At 39.7% G+C, this 27048-nt stretch overlaps 12 non-coding genes and 2 pseudogenes across 12 annotated transcripts; 5 read left to right on the forward strand and 9 right to left on the reverse strand.

Annotated features, from left to right (window-relative positions):
* The first annotated feature begins 1030 nt into the window (after positions 1–1030).
* LOC132882297 (U4 spliceosomal RNA) lies at positions 1031–1171 on the forward strand. Its single transcript, XR_009654164.1, has one exon. It is a non-coding gene; the product is annotated as a U4 spliceosomal RNA (small nuclear RNA).
* Positions 1172–2611: 1440 nt separating this feature from the next.
* Positions 2612–2751, forward strand: LOC132882314 (U4 spliceosomal RNA). Its single transcript, XR_009654184.1, has one exon. It is a non-coding gene; the product is annotated as a U4 spliceosomal RNA (small nuclear RNA).
* Positions 2752–7028: 4277 nt separating this feature from the next.
* On the reverse strand, positions 7029–7165 carry LOC132882319 (U4 spliceosomal RNA). Its single transcript, XR_009654186.1, has one exon. It is a non-coding gene; the product is annotated as a U4 spliceosomal RNA (small nuclear RNA).
* A 1209-nt stretch (positions 7166–8374) lies between these two features.
* Positions 8375–8515, reverse strand: LOC132882301 (U4 spliceosomal RNA). Its single transcript, XR_009654168.1, has one exon. It is a non-coding gene; the product is annotated as a U4 spliceosomal RNA (small nuclear RNA).
* Positions 8516–9143: 628 nt separating this feature from the next.
* Positions 9144–9284, reverse strand: LOC132882324 (U4 spliceosomal RNA). Its single transcript, XR_009654192.1, has one exon. It is a non-coding gene; the product is annotated as a U4 spliceosomal RNA (small nuclear RNA).
* A 113-nt stretch (positions 9285–9397) lies between these two features.
* Positions 9398–9538, forward strand: LOC132882303 (U4 spliceosomal RNA). Its single transcript, XR_009654171.1, has one exon. It is a non-coding gene; the product is annotated as a U4 spliceosomal RNA (small nuclear RNA).
* Positions 9539–13713: 4175 nt separating this feature from the next.
* Positions 13714–13862, reverse strand: LOC132882316 (U4 spliceosomal RNA; annotated as a pseudogene).
* A 7522-nt stretch (positions 13863–21384) lies between these two features.
* LOC132882315 (U4 spliceosomal RNA) lies at positions 21385–21498 on the reverse strand (annotated as a pseudogene).
* Positions 21499–22125: 627 nt separating this feature from the next.
* LOC132882325 (U4 spliceosomal RNA) lies at positions 22126–22266 on the reverse strand. Its single transcript, XR_009654193.1, has one exon. It is a non-coding gene; the product is annotated as a U4 spliceosomal RNA (small nuclear RNA).
* An 882-nt stretch (positions 22267–23148) lies between these two features.
* LOC132882320 (U4 spliceosomal RNA) lies at positions 23149–23289 on the reverse strand. The gene has a single exon (XR_009654187.1). It is a non-coding gene; the product is annotated as a U4 spliceosomal RNA (small nuclear RNA).
* Positions 23290–24233: 944 nt separating this feature from the next.
* Positions 24234–24374, forward strand: LOC132882304 (U4 spliceosomal RNA). The gene has a single exon (XR_009654172.1). It is a non-coding gene; the product is annotated as a U4 spliceosomal RNA (small nuclear RNA).
* A 396-nt stretch (positions 24375–24770) lies between these two features.
* LOC132882306 (U4 spliceosomal RNA) lies at positions 24771–24911 on the forward strand. Its single transcript, XR_009654174.1, has one exon. It is a non-coding gene; the product is annotated as a U4 spliceosomal RNA (small nuclear RNA).
* Positions 24912–26115: 1204 nt separating this feature from the next.
* Positions 26116–26256, reverse strand: LOC132882300 (U4 spliceosomal RNA). Its single transcript, XR_009654167.1, has one exon. It is a non-coding gene; the product is annotated as a U4 spliceosomal RNA (small nuclear RNA).
* A 628-nt stretch (positions 26257–26884) lies between these two features.
* Positions 26885–27025, reverse strand: LOC132882323 (U4 spliceosomal RNA). Its single transcript, XR_009654191.1, has one exon. It is a non-coding gene; the product is annotated as a U4 spliceosomal RNA (small nuclear RNA).
* Positions 27026–27048: the final 23 nt, after the last annotated feature.

The raw sequence follows: 27048 nt of genomic DNA on the forward strand, positions 1-27048 counted from the left end.
TGGGGTACACCCTGGACAAGTCTCCAGGTCATTGCAGGGCTGACACATCAAAGCAAACAACCATTCATGCTCACATTCACACCTACGGTCAATTTAGAGTCACCAGTTAACCTAACCTGCATGTCTTTGGACTGTGGGGGAAACCGGAGCACCCGGAGGAAACCCACGCGGACAACATGCAAACTCCGCACAGAAAGGCCCTCGCCGGCCACAGGGCTCGAACCCGGAACCTTCTTGCTGTGAGGCGACAGTGCTAACCACTACACCACTGTGCCACCTTTAAAAGGAAAAAAAAGAAAGGGTCTACTTGTAAGTGCAATTGTACTTACAAGAACACAAACAAACCCAAAGCAAACCAAAAGGGCTTAGGTAATTAAACTGCAGACAAACAATAATGGGTAAGGCTAAATCTCAGAGCACTCTCACTGAAAAATCAAGCAACCTCAAAGAGCCAGCACAAAAAAATACAACAACAATATGGCAGTCCTTGTTTGACAAAAGGCTTTTCCAGATCATTTTACTTAATAAGGGCATGGAAATAAATGCTGATTGGTTTCAGACATCAAATTATCATATTTGACCCCGCCCTTTTTCTTTGGTTCAGGTACCAAATGAGTTTCAGTTCCTAAATTGTTGAAAAACGGTCTGTCGTCACAAATGTGGATTGTTACTAAAGAAAACTTTACGGTGTGATTGAAGTGTTTTACAACCAGGGTTTCTAGAGAGTTTAATAAGCATGTGGAAATGAATATGACCTGTCTCACAGACATCCAGCTGTGGTATTTGACCCCGCCCCTTTTTCTTGGCACTGCAGTATTGGAAGCCTGTTTTTGAATTTAGTTTCATGTAGCTTACTTCAAATATTTTTGTTAACAATTTCTTGAACAAGTTGTTCTCAATCAAACAGCCAGAAGGATCAGTTGTTACATGAGGAATTGAAACCCCGCCCCCTGAGTGCTGTATTTGGACTTACCATCCTGTATCAGGCCCTTTGTGAATGTGGGCATGTGCTGTTGGGGATGTGATCTTTATCCTTGCGCTGAGGCAATATCATAGCTTATGAAGTTTATCTGAGGCGTGATCATTGCTAGTTGAAAACTTTACCCAATACCCCGTCTAGATGACTTGAAAAATAGTCAGCTATGGCAATTTTTGGTGGTCTCTGAGGAGACTTTTAGACTGGTATCAAGAATAGATCAGTTATAAGCAGTAGAGCTCATTCTACTCTCAAATTTTGTGTCAGAGTAATGTGAGGCTTATTAATTTAGCTTTTGTCAATTTTAAAAGAAATGTGGTAAGTCCATCTTGAGCAATTAATTCCTAGATCCACTGAAACATAGGAAAAGCCAATAAATATCTTTGACTAATGGTTTATCCCTTGAGGTTTATTTATTTTTCTGGGATATTATTGAAACTCTGCTTATGAACAGAAATGCATTGCTAAAAAAGAAATGACAACAACAATGAAACAAGGATTAATTGTCTTAATACCCAAACCAAACAAAGATTCTCTGTTTATAGAAAATCGGAGACTGATCACCCTTTTAAATAGAGATTACAAATTATTTGCACTTGTTTTTTGCCAGATGTCTAAAAAGACCTTGGATAAAATTAACAGGCTTCATGACTAACAGACACAGAAGTATTAACATAAGATTAGTTTTGGATATGCTTGATTATTCTGAATATGTGAATTCAGAGGCAGTGATTGGGCACTGTGGATAGGCTCCAGCTTGCCTGCGACCCTGTAGAAGGATAAAGCGGCTAGAGATAATGAGAATGGGATGAGCTTTTCCATATTATTTTGTAAGTGGGGGTGAAGTGAATGGTGATGGGTTACAGACAAACACCTGTCAAATTTGATCCCACTCTTGGTTTTCCCAGAGGTGGGATTGAAGCTTTCTCATACTGGCTTGGTTCAGGTATCTAATGAGATTCAGTTGCTAAATTGTTGAAAAATGTTCTGTCGTCACAAACGTGGATTATTATTAAAGATAACCTTACAGAGTGATTGAAGTGTTTTACAACCAGGGTTTCTAGAGATTTTAATAAGTGCATGAAGATGAACATAACCAAATAAATCCAGTTGTGGGCGGCACAGTGGTGTAGTGGTTAGCGCTGTCGCCTCACAGCAAGAAGGTCCGGGTTCGAGCCCCGTGGCCGGCGAGGGCCTTTCTGTGCGGAGTTTGCATGTTCTCCCCGTGTCCGCGTGGGTTTCCTCCGGGTGCTCCGGTTTCCCCCACAGTCCAAAGACATGCAGGTTAGGTTAACTGGTGACTCTAAATTGAGCGTAGGTGTGAATGTGAGTGTGAATGGTTGTCTGTGTCTATGTGTCAGCCCTGTGATGACCTGGCGACTTGTCCAGGGTGTACCCCGCCTTTCGCCCGTAGTCAGCTGGGATAGGCTCCAGCTTGCCTGCGACCCTGTAGAACAGGATAAAGCGGCTAAAGATAATGAGATGAGATAAGATGAAATCCAGTTGTGGTATTTGACCCTGCCCCTTTCTTTGGGCCTGCATTAGAAACCCTGCCCCGAGTGCTGTATTTGGACTTACCATCCTGGATCGGGCCCTTTGTGAATGTGGGCATGTGTTGTTGGGGATAGGATCTTTATTCTTGTGCAGAGGTAATATCATAGCTATAAGATTCATCTGAGGTGTGGTTATTGCTGGTTGAAAACTTTAGTTGATACTCTACCTGGATGATTTGGAAAATAATCACCTGTGGTAGTTTTTAAAGATCTCTGAGGAGGCTTTTAAATTAGTATTAAAAAGTAGATTAGATACTGGTAATAAATTTGGTCTTGTTTTAAAGGACCCATAGAATGGTGGTTTGTTGATGCTTTAAATAGGCTTGGGGAGGTTTCCGGATGTTATATCCACAGCCTTTCTCAAAATGAACCCTTGGCACGTAGATATAGCCTCCTGGAAGAAAGCCCCATTTCAGTGCTTTTTCCAGTGCATCATTTTGCTAATGAAAAGCATGGAGGTGGGGAAGAGTAGAGGGCAGGGCTTGACCAGAAAATTATGGACACACAAAAATAAATATGAGAAATACATAAGAAGAAATGACCACTAATCAGGTTCCTTCACAAGTCTAAATAAGGGAGTGGGAAAATGTGTGTACAACACTAGTAGTATAGTATAGTAGTATAGTGTTTGCATGCACACACATACTCGCTGCTATCAGCGCCTGTAGCCACGCTGCTAAGACAAAACCCTGTTCTCCCTCGGACTCCTTTCGTAAACTCAACGTGACACAGAGAACAGAGAGTGAGAGTGTTCGGCGTGGTCGTTTACGAACGTATAATACCCTAGGCTTGAACACGCACTCCATAACCAAAGAGGATAGAAGCAGCAACTACAGCAACATATCACTTATCCAACAGAAGACATGCATTGTGGAGCAATAGTTAAACATAAGCTCATAAGTTACAGTCAATTTCCAGACTAAACTCAGTTTAACAGAGCATGCTGCATGCTTTTTGGTTTTGTAGCGCAGATTACCTGGCTAACTGCAGGAAGCGGTTAGCTGCACAGCTAATGTAGCCATTGCAAGGCTAACGCACCGATTTTAAAACACAGCAAAACGACTTAACAGTTATACACTTACTTGTTCGGTGTTTGTTGCTGATGCGGCAGGGATGCTTGGTACGGACCCAGGCTTCAGTGACAGTTGATGTGCAAAACCTGCCCTGTACTGTCCCAAGTTGTGGAAACATTCCTCAGGAAAATGCTTCCGACAAACATACACCGTCTTAGGCAGACTCGACGGCATATTATTGGAGTAAATAAAATTAAGCCACTGCGTCTTCAGGGGCTCTCCCGTCGGCAGTAAAAACAGACTCTTTTCTGTGTTCTCACATCTATGTACAGTGCAATTTCCATGTTTCGCTCGCTTAGGTGGTGCCATGTTGTTGTGTCCTCTATGGTCTCCTCACTACAAAATTGAAGTGACGTATCTATGGTGGCAACTTTTGAGCTGGGTGGGCAATCCATACAGTGGGTGGGAATCCAGGGGGGGCGTGGGGATCATCTCCCTTGCTGACATAGTAAAGGGAAGAGCCTATCAACGCGCCATTTTGACGCGCTATTCTCAAATGTTGACAAAGGGTGGGCATAGTTTGGTTTACACATTATGACATTTCTAGCCACTGGGGTGACTTAAGAAGGTCAGAGGAACTCATTTTAACGTTAAAAAACCTCAGAAAGTGAAAATTTCATGCCATGGGACCTTTAAGATCATGTATGTGGAATATCTCTGGTTATGTTGGGTTTTTTTCATTTGGAGCAAAAAAGTTCTGCTTCTTGGATTTTGGTCTTTAAGAGAACACTTTAATTTCTAAATTTCTTGTAAACCAACTGACTGTGGCTTTGTTAGTTTGTTTTTTAATAGGAATTAGATGCATGTTAATTTTGAATAATGTTTTAAGGGATATTTGAATGATTCATTCTATCCAAACACTTTTTCCAGATCATATAATAAATGCGGTGAAATTAATGCTAATTGGTTTCAGACTCATCCCCATTATATTTGACCCCGCCCCTTTTCTTCCCACCAGAAGTGAGTGAAACTTTCCTCATCATGGCTTGGTTCAGGTCTGTAATGCATTTTAGTTGGTAAATTGTTGAAAAGTGCTCTGTCACTACAGATGTGTATTATTTGTAAAGGAAACTGTTTATGCTGTAATTGAAGTGGAGGTTGATTTACAGCCAGGTTTTTGAGATAGCTTAGACTTTACACGCCATCACACAATTAATGTTTCCCATTGTGTTTGACTGCTAAAGGTTTTATCAGTTTATAGATAGCAAACAGTCAGATGTTGAGACAGATCACAAACTACTGGCGCCAATCTTCAAAAAGCCCATTGGAAGTGCTTAAACTAGAAAACTACTGAAATTAAAACCTTATTGAATGTTATCTACAAGCTGAGAAAGGAAATATTTGTGGCTTACGCTTTAGCCAGGGCATTGTTCAGTCTCATGGTTCAGACTCTCATGTCTATTATTGAAAGACACTGACTTTATACGGATGGGATCTGATGGTGATGTCCATATTATTATGGACCCTCTATGTTTACAGGTTCAGTGGTTTGTAAAGTATTTTTTTAATAGTGGTTTATTTCATGGGGTAGTACAGTAGCATAGTGGTTAGTAGTATCGCCCCACAGCAAGAAAGTCCTGGGTTCAAGCCCAGTGACTAGCAAGGGCCTTTTTTTGTGGAGTTTGCATGTTTTCCATGCAAACTCCATGTGTGGGTTCCCCCACAGTCTAAAGGCATGCAGGTTAGATTAACTGGTGGCTCTAAATTGACCATGGTTGTGAATACGAGTGACTGCAATGAGGCCTGCAATGACTTAGTGACTTGTCCAGGGTGTACCCTGCCTCTCGCCCATAGGCTCCAGCTTGTCTGCAACCCTGTAGAACAGGATAAGGGGCTACAGATAATGGATGGATGGATGGTTTATTTCTTAAGAGGGAAGGTGTAATGATATGTCAAGTCTACCATTTATTGGTAAAGGGGAGAATAGATGTTTGTTGAAGAAAGATGGCTGAAGGGAACACAGGACAGTGTAACATACTCTCACCTTGAAATCAAAATCATTTTTGTCCATTAAAATGTCATACAATTTTACTTTGAGTGTAAAACCTGTCCAGTACAAATATTACCTTGTTTTAAAAAATTAAATTCTTAATTACATATGCCTCTCAAATTTTTTGTTGTGATATTTTATTCAAGTTCTTGATTGATACGTGAGAATTGGGCTGCTTCCTTAATGTTATCAAATGATTTAGATTATTTTAATATAGTAAAAATATTACTATATAAAAATAATATTTTTATATTATACTATAAAACTATACTATAAAAATAATACTGTTTTAATATTTAGACTGTCATGCATCTAATGAAAATGTCTCATTCATCTCATTATCTGTAGCCGCTTTATCCTGTTCTACAGGGTCGCAGGCAAGCTGGAGCCTATCCCAGCTGACTACGGGCGAAAGGCGGGGTACACCCTGGACAAGTCGCCAGGTCATCACAGGGCTGACACATAGACACAGACAACCATTCACACTCACATTCACACCTACGCTCAATTTAGAGTCACCAGTTAACCTAACCTGCATGTCTTTGGACTGTGGGGGAAACCGGAGCACCCAGAGGAAACCCACGTGCACACGGGGAGAACATGCAAACTCCACACAGAAAGGCTCTCGCCGTCCACGGGGCTCGAACCCAGACCTTCTTGCTGTGAGGCAACAGCGCCAACCACTACACCACCATGCCCTCAATATGGAGTGTTTCAGTTCTTTTATTTTTTTGTCTGATCAAGCAACTCCTGGTTGTAAAACAAACTCCACTTCAATTACAGCATAAACATTTTCCTTAGAAATAGTACACATCTGTGGTGACAGAGCATTTTTCAACAATTTATCAACTAAAACGCATTACAGACCTGAACCAAGCCATGATGAGGAAAGTTTCACTCACTTCTGGTGGGAAGAAAAGGGACGGGGTCAAATATAATGGGGATGAGTCTGAAACCAATCAGCATTAAGTACATTGCCTTTATTACATGATCTAGAAAAGGTGTTTGGATAACATACATCATTCAAATATCCCTTTGAAAATTATTCTAAATTAATGTGCTTCTAATTCCCATTAAAAAACAAACTAACACAGCCAAACAGTTTATAAAAAAATTACAAATCAAAGTGTTGTGTTCATGAACTAAAATTCAAAAAGCAAATCTTTTCACTCTAAAAGGAAAAAAAACAGCCAAACGCTGATAATAAATACTCCCCATGCACAATCTTAAAACAAGACAAGACTTACCACTCACATCCCATCTATTTTCAACACCTGTGTTCTGTTAAAAAACCAAAATCCAAGAAGCAGAACTTTTTCACTCCAAGAGGAAGAAAAAAAACTCCAACATGAACAGAAATACCCCAGATACACAAACTTAAAACAAGACAAAGTTAATTACCTGTATCTGACCTACTGCTTAACATTAGTTTAAAAGTCTTAACACCCCAAAAATTGCCACAGATGACTATTTCTCAAGTCACCCATGCAGTTTATTAGGCAAAGCTTTCAACTAGCAATGATCACACCTCAGATAAACCTTACAAACTACAATATTGCTTCTGCACAAAGATAAAGATCCCCTCTCCAATGACACATGCCCACATTCACAAAGGGCCCGATCCAGGACGGTAAGCCCAAATACAGTACTCAGGGGGCAGGGTTTCTAATGCAGGCCCATGAAAAGGGGCGGGGTCAAAAACCACAACTGCATGTTTTTGGTTATATTCATCTTCACTCTCTAGAAACCCTGGTTGTAAAACACTTCAATCACTCTGTAAGGTTATCTTTAATAATAATCCACATTTGTGACAACAGAACATTTTTCAACAATTTAGCAACTGAATCTCATTAGATACCTGAACCAAGCCAGTATGAGAAAGCTTCAATCCCACCTCTGGGAAAACCAAGAGTGGGATCAAATTTGACAGGTGTTTGTCTGTAACCCATCACCATTCACTTCACCCCCACTTACAAAATAATATGGAAAAGCTGTTTGGATAAAATATAACACTGATTAACATTCCCCTTTGACTTAATCTAACATTCATTCTTAACTCCAGTTAAAACAACCTAAAAACACCACCGCAAAGTGTTTTACTAATCAGTCTGTGGTCACCAGTGCTCTGTTTTACACCGTGGTGTGCTGGGGGGCAGCATATCCAAGAAGAACACATCCAGGCTGGACAAACTGATCAGGCGGGCCGGCTCTGCGGCCTGCATGAAGCTGGACTCTCTGGTGACGGTGGCAGAGAAGAGGTCTATGGACAAACTATTGAACATTATGGACAATGCCAGTCACTCTCTGCACACCATCATCAGCAACCAGAGGAGCCTGTTCAGTGACAGAATGCTCCTTCCCAAGTGCAGGACGAACAGACTCAAAAACTCCTTTGTCCCTCACGCCATCAGACTGTACAACTCCTGTCTGGAGGGGAGGAGGAATAACAAGAGGACAGAGGATGGGAAGGAGCAGTAGCCTAGTCTAACAATAAGTAATACCGGATAACATGCAATATCTCTCCTGCTGCCTCCCCCTTCTTCTCTTCCCTATATCTTATTCTTTTTGTATATGTAAATAATTTAATTTATCTAGAAGCTTTTTATTGACTTTCTATTCTCTGTTGTCCCGTAATGAGACTGCTGGAATCTTATTTTCCCTGAGAAAACTCTGACAAATGGGTTAATAAAGTTCTATCTGATGGGCATTAATTCCAACCCCAATAACACCCAAAACAAATTTCATAACACAATCAAATCTATTTTTAACATAAGTTTAAAAGTCTCCTCAGAGACCACCAAAAATTGCCATAGCTGACTATCTTTCAAGTCACCCAGGCAGGGTATTGGGTAAAGTTTTCAACTAGCAATGATCACGCCTCGGATAAACCTCATAAGCTATGATATTGCCTCTGCGCAAGAATAAAAACCATAGCCCCAACGACACATGCCCACATTCACAAAGGGCCAGATACAGGATGGTAAGTCCAAATACAGCACTCAGGGGGCGGGGTTTCAATCCCTCATGTAACAACTGATCCTTCTGGCTGTTTGATTGAGAACAACTTGTTCAAGAAATTGTTAACAAAAATATTTGAAGTAAGCTACATGAAACTAAATTCAAAAACAGGCTTCCAATACTGCAGTGCCAAGAAAAAGGGGCGGGGTCAAATGCCACAGCTGGATGTCTGTGAGACAGGTCATATTCATTTCCACATGCTTATTAAACTCTCTAGAAACCCTGGTTGTAAAACACTTCAATCACACCGTAATGTTTTCTTTAGTAACAATCCACATTTGTGACGACAGACCATTTTTCAACAATTTAGGAACTGAAACTCATTTGGTACCTGAACCAAAGAAAAAGGGCGGGGTCAAATATGATAATTTGATGTCTGAAACCAATCAGCATTTATTTCTATGCCCTTATTAAGTGAAACGAACTGGAAAAGCTTTTTATCAAGCAAGAACTACCATATTGTGGGGTTTTTTTTTAGCTTGCTTGATTTTTCAGTGAGAGTACTCTAAGATTTGGCCTTATCCATTATTGTTTGTCTGTAGAGATCACCAAAAATTGCCACAACTGACTATTTTTCAAGTCACCTAGACAGGGTATTGAGTAAAACTTTCAATTAGTAACAATCATTTCTCACATAAACCTCACAAGCTATGACGTTGCCTCTATACAAGAATAAAGATATTCTTGTATAGAGGCAATGTCATAGCTTGAGTGCTGTATTTGGACCTACCATCTTGGATCAGACCCTTTGTGAATGTGGGCATGTGTTGTTGGGGATGTGATCTTTATCCTTGTGCAGAGGCAATATCATAGCTTATGAGGTTTATCTGAGGTGTGATTATTGCTAGTTGAAAACCTTACCCAATACCCTGCCTGGGTGACTTGAAAAATAGTCAGCTGTGGCAATTTTTGAAGGTCTCTGAGGAGACTTTTAAGCTGATGTTAAAAGTAGATTCTTAGGTAGTATGGTAGTATAGTAGTTAGCGCTGTTGTCTCACAGCAAGAAGGTTCTGGATTCATTGCTAGTGAAAGATTTTCTGTGTGAAGTTTGTATGTTTTTCTTGTGTCTGTATGGGTTTTCTCTGGGTGTTCTCCACAGTCCCAAGACATGTGGTTAGATTAACATGGGACAGCCTTGGGCTGAAATGTCCTTGAGTAATGTATCTAATCTCTGGATGTGTGTGTTCACTGCTTCAGATGGGTTAAATGCAGAGGATGAATTTCACTATGATTGAAGTGTGCATGTGACGAAGGCTTTTTCTGCTTAAATAGAGGTGTTGATTTTAGCCTTGTTTTAAGATCATGTCTAGAGAGCATTTCTGTCCAAGTTTTTTTTTCTCTCTTGGAGGGAAAAAAATTCTACTTTTTGAGTTTTGGTTCATGAACACAACACTTTAATTTAATTTGTAAATTTCTCATAAACCAACTGGCTGTGGCTTTGTTCGTTTTTTTAACAGGAATTAGAAATACAATTTAGAATAATGTTCTAAGGGATAAGGGGCGGGGTCAAATATAACAGAGATGAGTCTGAAACCAATCAGCATTAATTTCACCTCCTTTATTACATGATCTGGAAAAAGCATTTGGATAACCTGAATCATTCAAATAACTCTTAGAAAATTTTTCTAAATTAATGTGCTTCTAATGCCCATTAAAAAAACTAACAGCCAGATGGTTTACAACAGAAACTTACAAGTCAAAGCACTCTGTTAAAGAACCCAAATCCAAGAAGTAGAACTCTTACACTCCCAGAGAAAAAAAAAATTGGACAAAAAAAAACTCTTGATCTTAAAACAAAACCAGACTCAACATTTAATCTACTGTTTGACATCAGCTTAAAAGTCTCCTCAGAAACACTTAAAAACTACCACAACTGGCTATTTTTAAGTCATCCAGGCAGGGTATTGAGTAAACTTTTCAACTAGCAATGACCACACCCCAGATAAACCTCAAAACTATGACATTGTACAAGAATAAAGAGCCTATCCCCAAAGACACATGCCCACATTCACAAAGGCCCCGATCCAGGATGGTAAGTCCAAATACAGCACTCAGGGGGCGGGGTTTCTTCTACAGGCCCATTAAAAGGGGCGGGGTCAAACACCACAGCTGGATGTCTTTGGCACAGGTAATATTCATTTCCATGTGCTAATTAAACTCTCTAGAAACCCTGGTTGTAAAACACTTCAATCACTCAGTGAAATTATCTCATCTCATCTCATTATCTGTAGCCGCTTTATCCTTCTACAGGGTCGCAGGCGAGCTGGAGCCTATCCCAGCTGACTACGGGTGAAAGGCGGGGTACACCCTGGACAAGTCACCAGGTCATCACAGGGCTGACACATAGACACAGACAACCATTCACACTCACATTCACACCTACGGTCAATTTAGAGCCACCAGTTAACCTAACCTGCATGTCTTTGGACTGTGGGGGAAACCGGAGCACCCAGAGGAAACCCACGCGGACACGGGGAGAACATGCAAACTCTACACAGAAAGGCCCTCGCCGTCCACGGGGCTCGAACCCAGGACCTTCTTGCTGTGAGGCGACAGCGCTAACCACTATACCACCATGCCCTCGATATGGAGTGTTTCAGTTCTTTTATTTTTTTGTCTGATCAAGCAACTCCTGGTTGTAAAACAAACTCCACTTCAGTTACAGCATAAACATTTTCCTTAGAAATAGTACACATCTGTGGTGACAGAGCATTTTTCAACAATTTATCAACTAAAACGCATTACAGACCTGAACCAAGCCATGATGAGGAAAGTTTCACTCACTTCTGGTGGGAAGAAAAGGGGCGGGGTCAAATATAATGGGGATGAACCTGAAACCAATCAGCATTAAGTTCATTGCCTTTATTACATGATCTAGAAAAGGTGTTTGGATAACATACATCATTCAAATATCCCTTTGAAAATTATTCTAAATTAATGTGCTTCTAATTCCCATTAAAAAACAAACTAACACAGCCACAGTCAGACAGTTTATAAAAAAATTACAAATCAAAGTGTTGCGTTCATGAACTAAAATTCAAAAAGCAGATCTTTTCACTCCAAAAGGGGAAAAAAAACAGCCAAACACTGATAATAAATACTCCCCATGCACAATCTTAAAACAAGACTTACCACCAGGGCCGTCGACAGGGGGGGACAACCGGGTATTTTGTCCCGGGCCCAGGCATGAGGGGGGGCCCAGAACCGGTCCCTCATGAAGATGCCATTAATCATTCTGTTTCATTTCAAAATGTGTTGATTTGGAGGAGAAAAATGTGCTATATTTGCATTCCATGAATGATTTCTGGTTCTTTTGCCTTTATTGTCTTCAAAAATAGATTCAAGAACCCACCTACCACCCCTAATGCAGAAATGGTTTGGTCTTTGATGAAGCCGCCAAATAACACGGCACTATTCCATCATAACGCTTCGACAATAAGCGTGTGAGCCCGTTTGCCAACATACACAAGTCAGGAGCAAAGAAAAGAAAAGAGAAAAAGAGATGAAGAAGCCAAGAGCCTCAGGGGCTCACTGCATAGATATTTTAGAAAAGATTCAGATGATGCAGCAGGTGGTGAAGGCAGTGGGGCAGCTGAGCCAGGTTAGACACATAACTTTTTTCCAGCCCCGTAATGTAACCCCAGCACGCGCGACGCGCCATTCATAATTATAAAGTAGGGGATAGCAGGGTACACTGAGTGAACACTGAAATGCACAGGGCATTGAATTATTTCATAAACATATCGGTTTAATAACACTGTGTTGCATATATCTCAATGAAGCAAAGAATAGCACATTGGCCCACAATCATATCCAAATGTTTTAGGCACGCTTGCTGAGCTGCGCTGAGCTGGACTCCGGTTAGCTGAAAGCCCGTGGAACGCTGCCTCTTGTTAATTAAACCTTATTTTGTTGGAAATCATCCCGTGTAGATATGACGGCATGTGAAATTGCCAGCTAGATAGAGTTTAATGTAACGAATGGGCTATAAATGGGGTGTTTTGAGGTTAGTCTGTTGCAAAACATTAAACTTTCGCTTAGACTGGATACTCTTCAAACAATTCCCTTGCTCAAGTGAAAAATGATAGGCCTGTATGAAAAGCGCAATTAATGAAAGTAGCCTAATAAGCCCTAAATGAATAAAACAACCTCTGTTTTATTGTTGTTGCTTACACGTTAAGATTTTGAAATCTTCTCGGTCCAGTTCTATATCCAGGGAACGTTGTAATCCTTTTGGTTTATCCGTAATAAACGTGTCAGCCCCCAGGTCAGATAGGCTAATGTTACGTGGTTGGGAGGGTGTCAATTTTTTTTGTAGCATTCTAAATCGAGTACGGAAAGGACGTTTATGAAAAACAAGACAAAAAAATACACTGAAAAACTCACTGTACACATCACTAGTGGTGATGCTTCTATGTTCAGATTCTGGGAAAGCCATAACTCCATTCTCATTGAGGCCCAGTTCCATCCCGTAAACAATCATTTTGGTTTATCAACTACCTGCGCTCAAACATGTCACAGGAGAGGCTCAATGGGCTGGCTATGCTCTCTGTAGAGCGCGAACTTGCAAAGAAGCTGGACTTCAATGACCTTATTGACGACTTTGCCACAGCAAAAGTCCGGCGCATTGCATTTTGCACCTGAATAGTTGCAGACTAAGGAAATGTTCAAACTGTAAATATGTTGAAATGTTGAAATAAAATGGTTGACTGTTATAATGGGCTTGGAATACCTGTTATTTAAGGGTTGGAGTGAATGGAGACTGTGAAAAGAGAGGTTGGGTGTGGGTGGTTGCTGTGTGGCGATGTGCTTGCGTGCGTATGTGTGTGTGTGTGTGGGGGGGGGCACTCAGATTATTTGGGGGGGGCCCCACTCAGATTATTTTGTCCCGGGCCCAGCCAAAGCTGTCAACGGCCCTGCTTACCACTCACATCCCATCTATTTTCAACACCTGTATTCTGTTAAAAAACCAAAATCCAAGAAGCAGAACTTTTTCACTCCAAGAGAAAGGAAAAAAAACCTCCAACATGAATGAAAATACTCCAGATACACAAACTTAAAACAAGACAAAATTTATTACCTGTATCTAACCTACTGCTTAACATTAGTTTAAAAGTCTTAACACCCCAAAAATTGCCACAGATGACTATTTCTCAAGTCACCCATGCAGTGTATTAGGTAAAGCTTTCAACTAGCAATGATCACACCTCAGATAAACCTTACAAGCTACAATATTGCTTCTGCGTAAAGATCCCTTCTTCTTCTTCTTCTTTTTTAATGGCAGATTATCACAATCTGTGTATACCGCCACCTACTGTACAGGAGTGTGTGAAGGGACTGGACAGATTCTATGTCAGATTACTAGGCTACAAAAAAAATATATATTCTTTTTATTAGACCTGTATCATTAAGATAAATGATTAGTGCTTTAATTCTATTTCGCTGTATTCCTTCGTCCTTTAGTATGTTGTGAATGTCTGAACCTGCTTCAAGCTCCAACCATTTCTGTCTTTGATAACTGTATTTACTACAATGAAATAAAACATGCTCAACATCTTCCTTAAAGGCCCGGTCACACAGCGCTTTACGGCTTTATCACGGCCAAAACCCGTCAAAAAGTGCTCTCCCGTGAAGCAGACGATATTGTTCGTGTTGATGTCGAAGTTAAGACGTGTTACAGTCGATATACAGACGTGACAGGACGCAGGGGAAAATCGGAACGGCGTCGGACGCGGCAAAAAGTTTTGGACTGCTCAAAACTTTAGACCGCGGACAACCACGGCCGGCACACGTGGTAAAGACGTGCAACACACGTGAAAAACACGTGATAATCAGTGTCCCGGCCGTTATTAAAACTTGGGGAGACGTGGTAAGACGCGAAAGTTTGGCGGTCTATCACGGGCAGAGCACGGTCATCGGACGGGTGTTACGCGTTGGTATCACGGGATATAGCGTGTGTTTAGCGCCTTATCACTGAGAAATGGATTTTTCCGCGTACATAGCACTGTCTAAGCCCGTTAAACGACGTCTCAAGCAAGTTCTAAATTCGATTGATCACTGTCTAATCACTTCTGCATCACTTCTGATTTGCGGCATGTAAATACCGTAATTTTCTGAGACCTCGGCACTTGCAGTCTAGATGTCAAGGGGTGAACATGAACCCTCAACGCTGTGATGTCCTCATCTTAATGCTCCAGCACCAACAGAACCAACTGATACAGGCTCAACATATCCTACCGCTTTTATATGCGCAGCAAGCCGCTCTTCCAACGACGCTGAGCCGCGGTTACCCGTGATTTGGCAGTGCTGCAGCAGTGAAACAGCCGCCGACGGCCATACCCCGTACAAAGCACGGCAAAGCCAAAATTGACCAAAAATTACCACTTACGACCACGTCCACCTGATTTTTGTATCTTTTTGTACGTGATATAGACGCGGAGTGCTGTGTGACCGGGCCTTAACTCTACATCCTTGACAAAGACCATCACTTTTACCTAATATCTGTAATGTTGCATTAAGACCTGTGTGTCCCAGTCTTAATCTTGTATATGCTACCTCCTCATTTCTGTTAAATCCCATTGACGTTATTCTTTCCCCCCATACCTGACTCTGCATATTAAAGTATTGTCTACCTTTGGGTTCTGTTTCCCACTCTTTTTGCCATCTTTTCATAATCTCTGTTTTAATTAAAGCTTTAGCTTCTCCTTTTCCCAGTGGAATATGAATGTCTATCTGTTCTTTATCAATGGATTCTTTGGCTATGTGGTCTGCTATTTCATTGCCTTTAATTCCTATATGGGCTGGTATCCAACAAAACTCAATAGTAAGTCCCATATTCCTTATGTGAGCTAAGAGATGTTTAACTTCAATTACTAAGTCTTCCCTTGTTGAGTTACCTGATAAAAAACTTTGTAAAACTGACATTGAATCTGTACATATAACTGACTTGAGTGGTTTGATTTCTTCAATCCATCTTAATGCAGAAAGAATTCTAGCCATTTCAATTGAGTAAACTGATAGGAAATTATTCAGTCTATAGCCATATGTTTTTTTGAATTCTGGAATATAAATTCCAATGCTACATTTACCACTTAATACATCTTTTGATCCATCAGTATAAATTTGGAGATATCCATAGAATGAAGAAGTCAAGTATTGTTTGCAAAATAATGCAAAACTCTTTTGATTTGGATAATCTTTCTTTGCCTCTAGCAGTTCTATATTAACCTCAGGGGTAGGCAGAATCCATGGAGAGACACCACTTAAAGCTAATGCAGGGCTGTATGTTAATTCCTTCAAACCATACTGGTTTGCAGTATTGTCAATGTTCCACCCAAACCCATTATGCTTCTTGTAATATTCCCAGCAATCTTTAAGTACTGATATGGCTGGATTGTTAATACTGCTCTGCAGTCTGACCCAATACATTAAAGAAAGCTTGTTAAACCTTAAATTAAGTGGGGTTTCCTCTGACACCACCAGAAGAGCACATGCAAGAGTTGTTTTAATAGCACCCAAAGCTATTCTAATGGCCTTTAATTGTATTCTTTCCAGCTTCAGAAGGGATGTTTTACAAGCTGAGCTATATGTAATACAACCATAATCAATAGCTGATCTTATCAATGCTTTATAAATATTCAGCAAAGATTGTCTGTCTGTTCCCCAGGAAAGACCAGATATCATCCTCATCAAGTTCAGTACCTTTTTGCATTTAGTTTCAACATGTTCAATATGAAGTTTCCATGTCAGTTTACTATCCAACCACATACCTAGATATTTAAATGCATTCCCCATTTCAATAATATGATTATAGAGCATTACTTTAAAATTTTCTGGAACTTTCTTTCTTGTAAAGTATGTGACTTGAGATTTTTGAACAGAGAACTTAAAACCCCAATCTATCCCCCATTGTTCTAGGATGTGTATGTCCTTCTGGATTGATTCAGTTATGTGCGATATGTTACGTCCTCTTTTCCATATAACAGCATCATCTGCATATAGTAAACCTTCATTCATTTCACCCAATTTCTCAAAAATATCATTAATCATAATGTTAAAAAATATTGGACTAATGACACTCCCTTGGGGTATTCCATTTTCAACAGTAAATTCTTCTGAAACAGCTTCACCCACTCTGACCCTTAAGGTAAGTTGAGAAAGAAAGTCTAATATGTAGTTGTACATCTTCCCATTAATTCCCAATTTTCCTAATTTTATTAATAATCCTTCCCTCCACATGGTATCATAAGCTTTCTCCATATCTAGAAAGACTGTTACCATAGCCTCCTTCATAACCAATGCTTTTTCAATTTCATTAGTAAGTTTGATTAATGCATCAGTTGTTGATTTCTGTTTCCTGAATCCAGTTTGATAGCTGTGAAGTGAACGATTATATTCTAAATAGTAATTTAATCTTGACACAATCATTTTCTCCATCAGTTTCCCTAAATGTGAGGTGAGAGCTATTGGTCTATAATTCCCTGGGTTGCTTGGGTCCTTTCCGGGCTTATTAAATGGGAGGAATGTAGATCTTTTCCATACATTTGGTAGTTTACCCTCATTCCATACTTTATTAAATAGATTAAGAATCATTTGTAGAACTGCATCAGGTAATTGCCTAAACATAGCATAACATAAGTAATCACTGCCTGGAGCAGAATATGCAGTGTTATTTAAAGCAATTTTTAATTCTGATATATTAAATTCAGCATCCATGCTGGATATGTTTGGTTCCTTCATGACTAGAGTATCTTTATTTACTTCCAAGACTTCTTTTTTCCTTTTCTTAAAACATTCTTCCAGATGGTTACCTTTATGGATATCTGCAAAGGTTTTACCTAAAAGGTTCGCTTTATCAGAATCAGCAACATATTGATTATCACCTTCCATTAGCACAGGGATATGTGATGGTTTATATCTTCCGGTCATCTTTTTAATCATCATCCATACTTGGTTTATTGTAGTTTCTCTACCTATTGTTGAACAAAACTGCCTCCAGGATTCTCTTTTTGCTTCTTTAATAACTTTCCTGGCTATGGCTCTTTTCTTTTGATAATTCAAAAGATTATCAGATGTTAATGTTTTACACAGGATTTTAAAAGCTTTATTTCGTTCTTTAATTGCTTCAGTACATTTATCATCCCACCATGGTACATTTCTTTTATTCTTTTTACCTTCACTAATTGGAATACTTTGGCTTGCTGCAAAGTATATAAGAGAGCTTATGCTACTATTCATATAATTCACGTTTTGATCAACTTCTGGTATCACTGAAAGCATATCTTCAGAGATTTCTTTAAACTCATCCCAATTAGCTTTGCTAAACACCCATTTGTGATGTATATACTTTGGATCAATCTTAAACTCCATATCCATTTTGCACCATATTGGAAAATGATCACTTCCAATATTAGTTGATTGATCTACATCCCACCTACATCTACAGTATAAGCAATTTTTCAGTCAACTAAGGTTAAATCAATGCAAGATGTCTCATTCTTATAAATATTGATCCTAGTACCAGAACCATTATTTAAACAAACTAACATTCTGTCATTGGCCATTTCTTCAACTGCTAAGCCAATCATGTCTGTATGTTTACTACCCCATAAGCTGTTGTGGGCATTAAAGTCACCACACCATATTTCAGGATGTTTTTTCTCAAAGATATTGTTTAGCATGTCAGTTGTTAAACTTTTACATGGGTTATAATAGTTAACAACACTATATATTTCCTTAGGCCCATTAAATATTTCTGTGATAATACATTCATGTTCTTTATCTATATTAATACGTCTGTAAGGAATCCCATCTTTTATGAATGTCGTACATCCACCACCTCTCTCATTACTTCTATCAAATCTAATGCCTTTAAAGCCTTTGATGATAAAATCTAGGTGTGGTTTCAACCATGTCTCCTGAATACATATTATATCAGGTTTATCTGTCAAATTTTGAATGTAACTTTTGAATTCTTGTCCATTAGCTAATAAACTCCTTGCATTCCATTGTAAAATGAAAAGAACCATAATTCATTCAACTACCTTGAGTCTGTCCATATTTAAGATTTATCATTTCATGAATTACATCAGCTTTACTCACAGGCCCCAAAAAATCATTGGCAATGTCAACAATTGATTTAATCCTGTCACTTTTCCTTGAGTGTTGTAGTGCTGTGTTCATCACTGTGCAAATAAACGCAATGAATTCATTCTTATCCACAAGTATTGTTTCTTTTGTGATTTTTGTTTTGCATTCACACTTACATGTAACTGAAGCTGGAATAGGCCTAGGCCTGTTAACATGTTGAGGATTCCCTTCTAATTGAACTCTGTTTCTCAGTCTTAGCGTGTTATCAAACTGGCTCCAAGTGGATTGTTCTGGTGAAGTAGGAACACTAGTAACTCTCTTATCCTTCTTAACTATCTTAATGGCATCTGCATAAGAAGTCTTGTATGTAACTCTGTATTTCTTTGGCCTCCTTTTGCTTCTCACAACCACCATATGCAGCACTGTGTGGCCCTCCACAATTGCAACACTTTAATACAGTTTCCCCACACTGACCATATTCGTGTTCACCACCACATTTTGCACATCTTATTTTACCTCTACATTGCCCTGCCACATGACCAAATCTTTGGCATTTAAAACACCGCAATGGAGGTGGAATGTATTCACGGACCATGTAAATCCTCTAATATAGGCTGGGGCCTTTATTTCACTCAAGTGCATCTTGGTCCAGGCCATTATTGGAAGGAGGCCAGAATTAGAGGCAGGCCTCTATTTCTATTTGAGCAAAACAGACTACCAGTGGAATGAATAAAAACGAGATTTTGTGTCTATTTGAACCTATAAAATAGGTTCATTTATTGAAAAAGTACAGTTACCATAACGGTATACAGAGCATTATCAACAAATATCGGTAATTCAGATATCCTTTCCAGCAGCTGCAATTTTTCTGCACGGCAATACGAAAAAAAAAAGACAACACAGGCTGCAATCTTGGCCAAACCGACTTTGGGGCGCCTGCAGGGTTGAACTGTAAGGTACGCACTAGCGGTGTAATCCCCCCCCCCCCCCCCCCCAAAAAAAAAAAAAAACCGCTTGCGTGCTGCAGTTTCTATGAAGAGTCGATCTATAGGCTTATACACAAAACAACGATAGAACTTTAACTTGAAATTGAACAATAGCCTTCCATGAACACAGGCTGATATTTGAACAACGTATGTGAACTACACACGACAATAAACAATAAACTCTTTATAGCCTCGATTAGAATCTAGTGAACTTGCTCAGCACTACCGCACGCACGACTCTGACACACACTGTAGCGCAACGTGGGGTACACAGACTCGCTGAAAAACTCCTCGGGTATTTTTCTGAGTTTACCGAAAATCAGAGTAGAAGGAGCCACCCACCCTCTGTCTGGTTTGAAGCGGTTCTGTAGGACATTGAGCTTTACAGAGTCCGGTGCACATTTTAAGGCATCTGGTTGAAGTTTACCTATGTCTGATAAATCTGATGTCAGTGATCGCGGGCTGACTCGTGGCTCATTAGTAAAGCTATCTGATGGCTCATTTGTCAGCAAGGTGGAGCAACCATCTACTTCTGATCGTAAGGGACATGGGGAGATGTAGGTGTTCTTATATGAAATTCACTGGATGTATGGCTAGTTTCAAACTCAGAGGTAGATGAAGGCAATTCCCTCAAAGGAACTGAGCTCGCATCCAGCTGCAGCGCACTGCTGCTCGGTTGCGGAGGAGTGGAAGCTGCCGGTGCCGTGTTACTAGCTGATACTGGAGAGGACTGGCAAGCAGATGACACCCTGGGATCACTGCTTTTGGACTTTTTCGTAAAAGTCTGAAACAAGCTCGTTTGTTTCAGGGTTCGTTTACTCATTTTTGACTCGCTTCTCAATAAATTCTCGCACAAGCTCTGACTACTGACGATTGTCTGTCTCCGTTTCTCAAAACTGGAGAGAATCTCAGTGGTGCAAGAAAAGTATATCTGCATTGACCAATGAGCTTTCTTGGTCACGCACACCCCGCCCACTCCTGAAGCACACAAATGCGCCGGCACACACACGTCTCTCTCTCTCTCTCTCTCTCTCTCAAATTATGTTGCATTGCCAAAGCATTCAGGTAACAATTATAATTAAAAAAAAAAAACATCTCTCTCCCCAAGGTACGCCTAGTGCGTACAGCCATACGCCTGGCGGCGCCACTGATCACAATTGTCTTTCAGATCGGAACGATTGTGTAAGGCCACTATGATCTCAGAAACATCGTTGGTTATAGCCCCGGCCTGTATTAGAGTCCGGCCATTATTTACCTCCTCCGACAGCGAGACCGGCCAATATTAGAGTCCCGGCCAGTAATGGAATACAGGCCAGTATTAGAGGATTTACTGTATATCCCATCTGAACTCTAGTCGGCAAGTCTTTACTGAAGCTTAATAAAATTGATGTACTTTCAGTTTTTTCTTTTCCCTTGGTCAGGCGTTTAGCATCAGTTATTGCATACCGAGCCAGATTCTCCTTGATCTCTTCCATTAAGACTGATGTTGGTATTCCTGTTATGACACCTCTAGCTTTAGATGCTGCCCCTGGAATACGTGAGGTAATTTTAAGTTTGTTAAGTGACTCTTTCATCAGGATGCTATTTCGCTGCTTTTCAGTCTTAGCAAAAATCAAAAGCCTCCCATTTCCCATGAATCTGGCGTGAGTTATCTTTCCTATTTCTCTCTCAATTGCTTTAGTAATGTGGATGGGATGTCATAGCTGACTATCTTACAAGTCACCCAGGCAGGGTATTGGGTAAAGTTTTCAACTAGCAATGATCACGCCTCGGATAAACCTCATAAGCTATGATATCGCCTCTGCACAAGAATAAAAACCGCAGCCCCAACGACACATGCCCACATTCACAAAGGGCCCGTTACAGGATGGTAAGTCCAAATACAGCACTCAGGGGGCGGGGTTTCAATTCCTCATGTAACAACTGATCCTTCTGGCTGTTTGATTGAGAACAACTTGTTCAAGAAATTGTTAACAAAAATATTTGAAGTAAGCTACATGAAACTAAATTCAAAAACAGGCTTCCAATACTGCAGTGCCAAGAAAAAGGGGCGGGGTCAAATACCACAGCTGGATGTCTGTGAGACAGGTCATATTCATTTCCACACGCTTATTAAACTCTCTAGAAACCCTGGTTGTAAAACACTTCAATCACACCGTAATGTTTTCTTTAGTAACAATCCACATTTGTGACGACAGACCGTTTTTCAACAATTTAGGAACTGAAACTCATTTGGTACCTGAACCAAAGAAAAAGGGCGGGGTCAAATATGATAATTTGATGTCTGAAACCAATCAGCATTTATTTCTATGCCCTTATTAAGTGAAACGAACTGGAAAAGCTTTTTATCAAGCAAGAACTACCATATTGTGGGTTTTTTTTTAGCTTGCTTGATTTTTCAGTGAGAGTACTCTAAGATTTGACCTTATCCATTATTGTTTGTCTGTAGAGATCACCAAAAATTGCCACAACTGACTATTTTTCAAGTCACCCAGACAGGGTATTGAGTAAAACTTTCAATTAGTAACAATCATTTCTCACATAAACCTCACAAGCTATGACGTTGCCTCTATACAAGAATAAAGATATAAACAGTTAGCACTGTTGTCTCGCAGTAAAAAGGTTCTGGATTTGTTGGTCCAAAGGGTTTTTCTGTGTGAAGTTTATATATTCTTCCTGTCTGTGTAGGGTTTTCTCTGGGTGTTCTATTTTCCCCTACAGTCCAAAGTCATGTGGTTAGATTAACGTGGGACAGCCTTGGGCTGAAATGTCCTTGAGTAATGTATCTAATCTCTGGATGTGTGTGTTCACTGCTTCAGATGGGTTAAATGCAGAGGATGAATTTCACTATGATTGAAGTGTGCATGTGACGAAGGCTTTTTCTGCTTAAATAGAGGTATTGATTTTGGCCTTGTTTTAAGATCATGTCTCGAGAGCATTTCTGTCTAAGTTTTTTTTTCTCTCTTGCAGGGAAAAAATTCTACTTTTTGAGTTTTGGTTCATGAACACAACACTTTAATTTAATTTGTAAATTTCTCATAAACCAACTGGCTGTGGCTTTGTTCGGTTGTTTTTTAACCGGAATTGGAAATACAATTTAGAATAATGTTCTAAGGGATAAGGGGCGGGGTCAAATATAACAGAGATGAGTCTGAAACCAATCAGCATTAATTTCACCTCCTTTATTACATGATCTGGAAAAAGCGTTTGGATAACATGAATCATTCAAATAACCCTTAGAAAATTTTTCTAAATTAATGTGCTTCTAATGCCCATTAAAAAAACTAACAGCCAGATGGTTTACAACAGAAACTTACAAGTCAAATTGCTCTGTTAAAAAACCCAAATCCAAGAAGCAGAACTCTTACACCCCCAGAGAAAAAAAAAATTGGACAAAACACTCTTGATATTAAAACAAAACCAAATTCACTATTTAATCTACTGCTCAACATCAGTTTAAAGGTCTCTTCAGAAACTCTCAAAAATTGCCACAGCTAATTATTTTTCAAGTCATCCAGGCAGAAAATTAGGTAAAGTTTTTAACTAGCAATCATCACACCTCAGATAAATGTCATAAACTATGACATTATCTCTACGCAAGAATAAAGATCACAGCCCCAACGACACATGCCCACATTCACAAAGGCCCCGATCCAGGATGGTAAGTCCAAATACAGCACTCAGGGGGTGGGGTTTCTTCTACAGGTCCATTAAAAGGGGCGGGGTCAAACACCACAGCTGGATGTCTTTGGCACAGGTAATATTCATTTCCATGTGCTTATTAAACTCTCTAGAAACCCTGGTTGTAAAACACTTCAATCACTCAGTGAAATTATCTTTAATAATAATCCACATTTGTGACAACATTACGTTTTTCAACAATTTAGCAACTGAATCTCATTAGGTACCCAGTATGAGCAAAGCTTCAATCCCACCTCTGGAGAAACCGAAGCACAGGGTCGAGTATAACAGGATGAGTCTGAAACTAATCACCATTCATTACACCACCCTTATTAAATGAGTTGGAAAAGCTGTTTCTATTTATGCATCTCAAAACATCAGGCTATTGTGCAAAAAAGTATTTTTTTCATAAGTGAATTCCAAAGAGTAAACTTTGTATAGTCACCACATGTGAAGTGAAATATTTCAAGTCTAAATATTTCAATCATACACAAACGTGTATTACTACTAAGGATAACTTTACGGTGTGATTGAAGTGTTTTACAACCAGGGTTTCTAGAGAGTTTAATAAGCGTGTGGAAATGAATATGGCCTGTGCCAAAGACATCCAGCTGTGGTATTTGACCCCGCCCCTTTTTCTTGGCACTGCAGTATTGGAAGCCTGTTTTTGAATTTAGTTTCATGTAGCTTACTTCAAATATTTTTGTTAACAATTTTTTGAACAAGTTGTTCTCAATCAAACAGCCAGAAGGATCAGTTGTTACATGAGGAATTGAAACCCCGCCCCCTGAGTGCTGTATTTGGACTTACCATCCTGTAACGGGCCCTTTGTGAATGTGGGCATGTGTCGTTGGGGCTATGGTCTTTATTCTTGCGCAGAGGCAATATCATAGCTTATGAGGTTTATCCGAGGCGTGATCATTGCTAGTTGAAAACTTTACCCAATACCCTGCCTGGTTGACTTGAAAAATAACCAGCTATGGCAATTTTTGGTGGTCTCTAAGGAGACTTTTAAACTAATGTTAAAAATAGATTTGATTCTGTTATGCAATTTGTTTTGGGTGTTATTGGGGTTGTAATTAATGCCCATGAGATATCAGATAGAACTTTATTAGTCCCTTTGGGAGAGTTTTCTCAGGGAAATTAAGTTTCCAGTAGCCTCATTACAGCATAACAGAGAATAAAAAGTCAATAAAAAGCTTCAAAGTGACTATACAAAGTTTACTCTTTGGAATTCAATTATGAAAAAAAAATACTTTTTTCCATGAGATCCTGATGTTTTGAGATGCATAAATAGAAACAGCTTTTCCAACTCATTTAATAAGGGTGGTGTAATAAATGGTGATTAGTTTCAGACTCATCCTGTTATACTCGACCCTGTGTGTCATTGGGGCTGTGATTTTTATCCATGTGCAGAGGCAATATCATAGCTTATGAGGTTTATCTGAGGCGTGATCATTGCTAGTTGAAAACTTTACTCAATACCCTGCCTGGATGGTTTGAAAAATAGCTAGCTGTGGCAATTTCTGAAGGTCTCTGAGGAGATTCTTAAACTGGTGTTAAAAGTAGATTAGGTGTGAATGGAAAACTTGCCTTGCAGATTCTGCATTGAGAGTATTTTTATCAGTGTGTGGCTGTTTTTTTTTTTGGAGTGAGAAGTTGTTCTGCTTCTTGATTTTGGCCCATGAATGCAACACTTGGATTTGTAAATTTCTCATAAACCATCTGATTATGGTGTTTTGTTTTTTAATGAGGATTAGAAACATTAATTTAGAATAATTTTCTAAGAGATATTTGAATGATGCATGTTATCCAAACACCTTTTCTAGATCATAACAAAGGAGGTGAAATTAATGCTAAGTGGTTTCAGACTCATCCCCATTATATTTGACCCCGCCCCTTTTCTTCCCACCAGAAGTGAGTGAAACTTTCCTCATCATAGCTTGGTTCAAAATAATATGGAAAAGCTGTTTGGATAAAATATAACACTGATTAACATTCCCCTTTGACTTAATCTAACATTCATTCTTAACTCCAGTTAAAACAACCTAAAAACACCACAGCAAAGTGTTTTACTAATCAGTCTGTGGTCACCAGTGCTCTGTTTCACACCATGGTGTGCTGGGGGGCAGCACATCCAAGAAGGACACATCCAGGCTGGATAAACCGATCAGGCGGGCCGGCTCTGCGGCCTGCGTGAAGCTGGACTCTCTGGTGACGGTGGCAGAGAAGAGGTCCATGGACAAACTATTGAACATTATGGACGATGCCAGTCACCCTCTGCACACCATCATCAGCAACCAGAGGAGCCTGTTCAGTGACAGAATGCTCCTTCCCAAGTGCAGGACGAACAGACTCAAAAACTCCTTTGTCCCTCACGCCATCAGACTGTACAACTCCTGTCTGGAGGGGAGGATGGGAAGGAGCAGTAGCCTAGTCTAACAATAAGCAATACCGGACAACATGCAATATCTCTCCTGCTGCCTTCCCCTTCTTCTCTTCCCTACATCTTATTCTTTTCCTATTTGTATATGTAAATAATTTAATTTATCTAGAAGCTTTTTATTGACTTTCTATTCTCTGTTATCCCGTAATGAGGCTGCTGGAACCTTAACTTCCCTGAGAAAACTCTCCCAAAGGGACTAATAAAGTTCTTTCTGATATCTCATGGGCAATAATTACAACCCCAATAACACCCAAAACAAACTTCATAATATGATCAAATCTATTTTAAACGTCAGTCTAGAAGTCTCCTTAGAGACCACCAAAAATTGCCATAGCTGACTATCTTTCAAGTCATCCAGGCAGGGTATTGGGTAAAGTTTTCAACTAGCAATGATCACGCCTCGGATAAACCTCATAAGCTATGATATTGCTTCTGCGCAAGGATAAAAAATCACAGCCCCAACGACACATGCCCACATTCACAAAGGGCCTGATACAGGATGGTAAGTCCAAATACAGCACTCAGGGGGCGGGGTTTCAATCCCTCATGTAACAACTGATCCTTCTGGCTGTTTGATTGAGAACAACTTGTTCAAGAAATTGTTAACAAAAATATTTGAAGTAAGCTACATGAAACTAAATTCAAAAACAGGCTTCCAATACTGCAGTGCCAAGAAAAAGGGGCGGGGTCAAATACCACAGCTGGATGTCTGTGAGACAGGTCATACTCACTTCCACACGCTTATTAAACTCTCTATAAACCCTGGTTGTAAAACACTTCAATCACACCGTAATGTTTTCTTTAGTAACAATCCACATTTGTAACGACAAACCGTTTTTCAACAATTTAGGAACTGAAACTCATTTGGTACCTGAACCAAAGAAAAAGGGCGGGGTCAAATATGATAATTAGATGTCTGAAACCAATCAGCATTTATTTCTATGCCCTTATTAAGTGAAACGATCTGGAAAAGCTTTTTATCAAAAAAAGAACTACCATATTGTGGTTTTTTTTTAGCTTGCTTGATTTTTCAGTGAGAGTACTCTAAGATTTGGCCTTATCCATTATTGTTTGTCTGTAGAGATCACCAAAAATTGCCACAACTGACTATTTTTCAAGTCACCCAGACAGGGTATTGAGTAAAACTTTCAATTAGTAACAATCATTTCTCACATAAACCTCACAAGCTATGACATTGCCTCTATACAAGAATAAAGATATTCTTGTATAGAGGCA

The sequence above is a fragment of the Neoarius graeffei genome, chromosome 2 (genome assembly GCF_027579695.1).
Source record: "Neoarius graeffei isolate fNeoGra1 chromosome 2, fNeoGra1.pri, whole genome shotgun sequence".
Classification (NCBI taxonomy): Eukaryota; Metazoa; Chordata; class Actinopteri; order Siluriformes; family Ariidae; genus Neoarius; species Neoarius graeffei.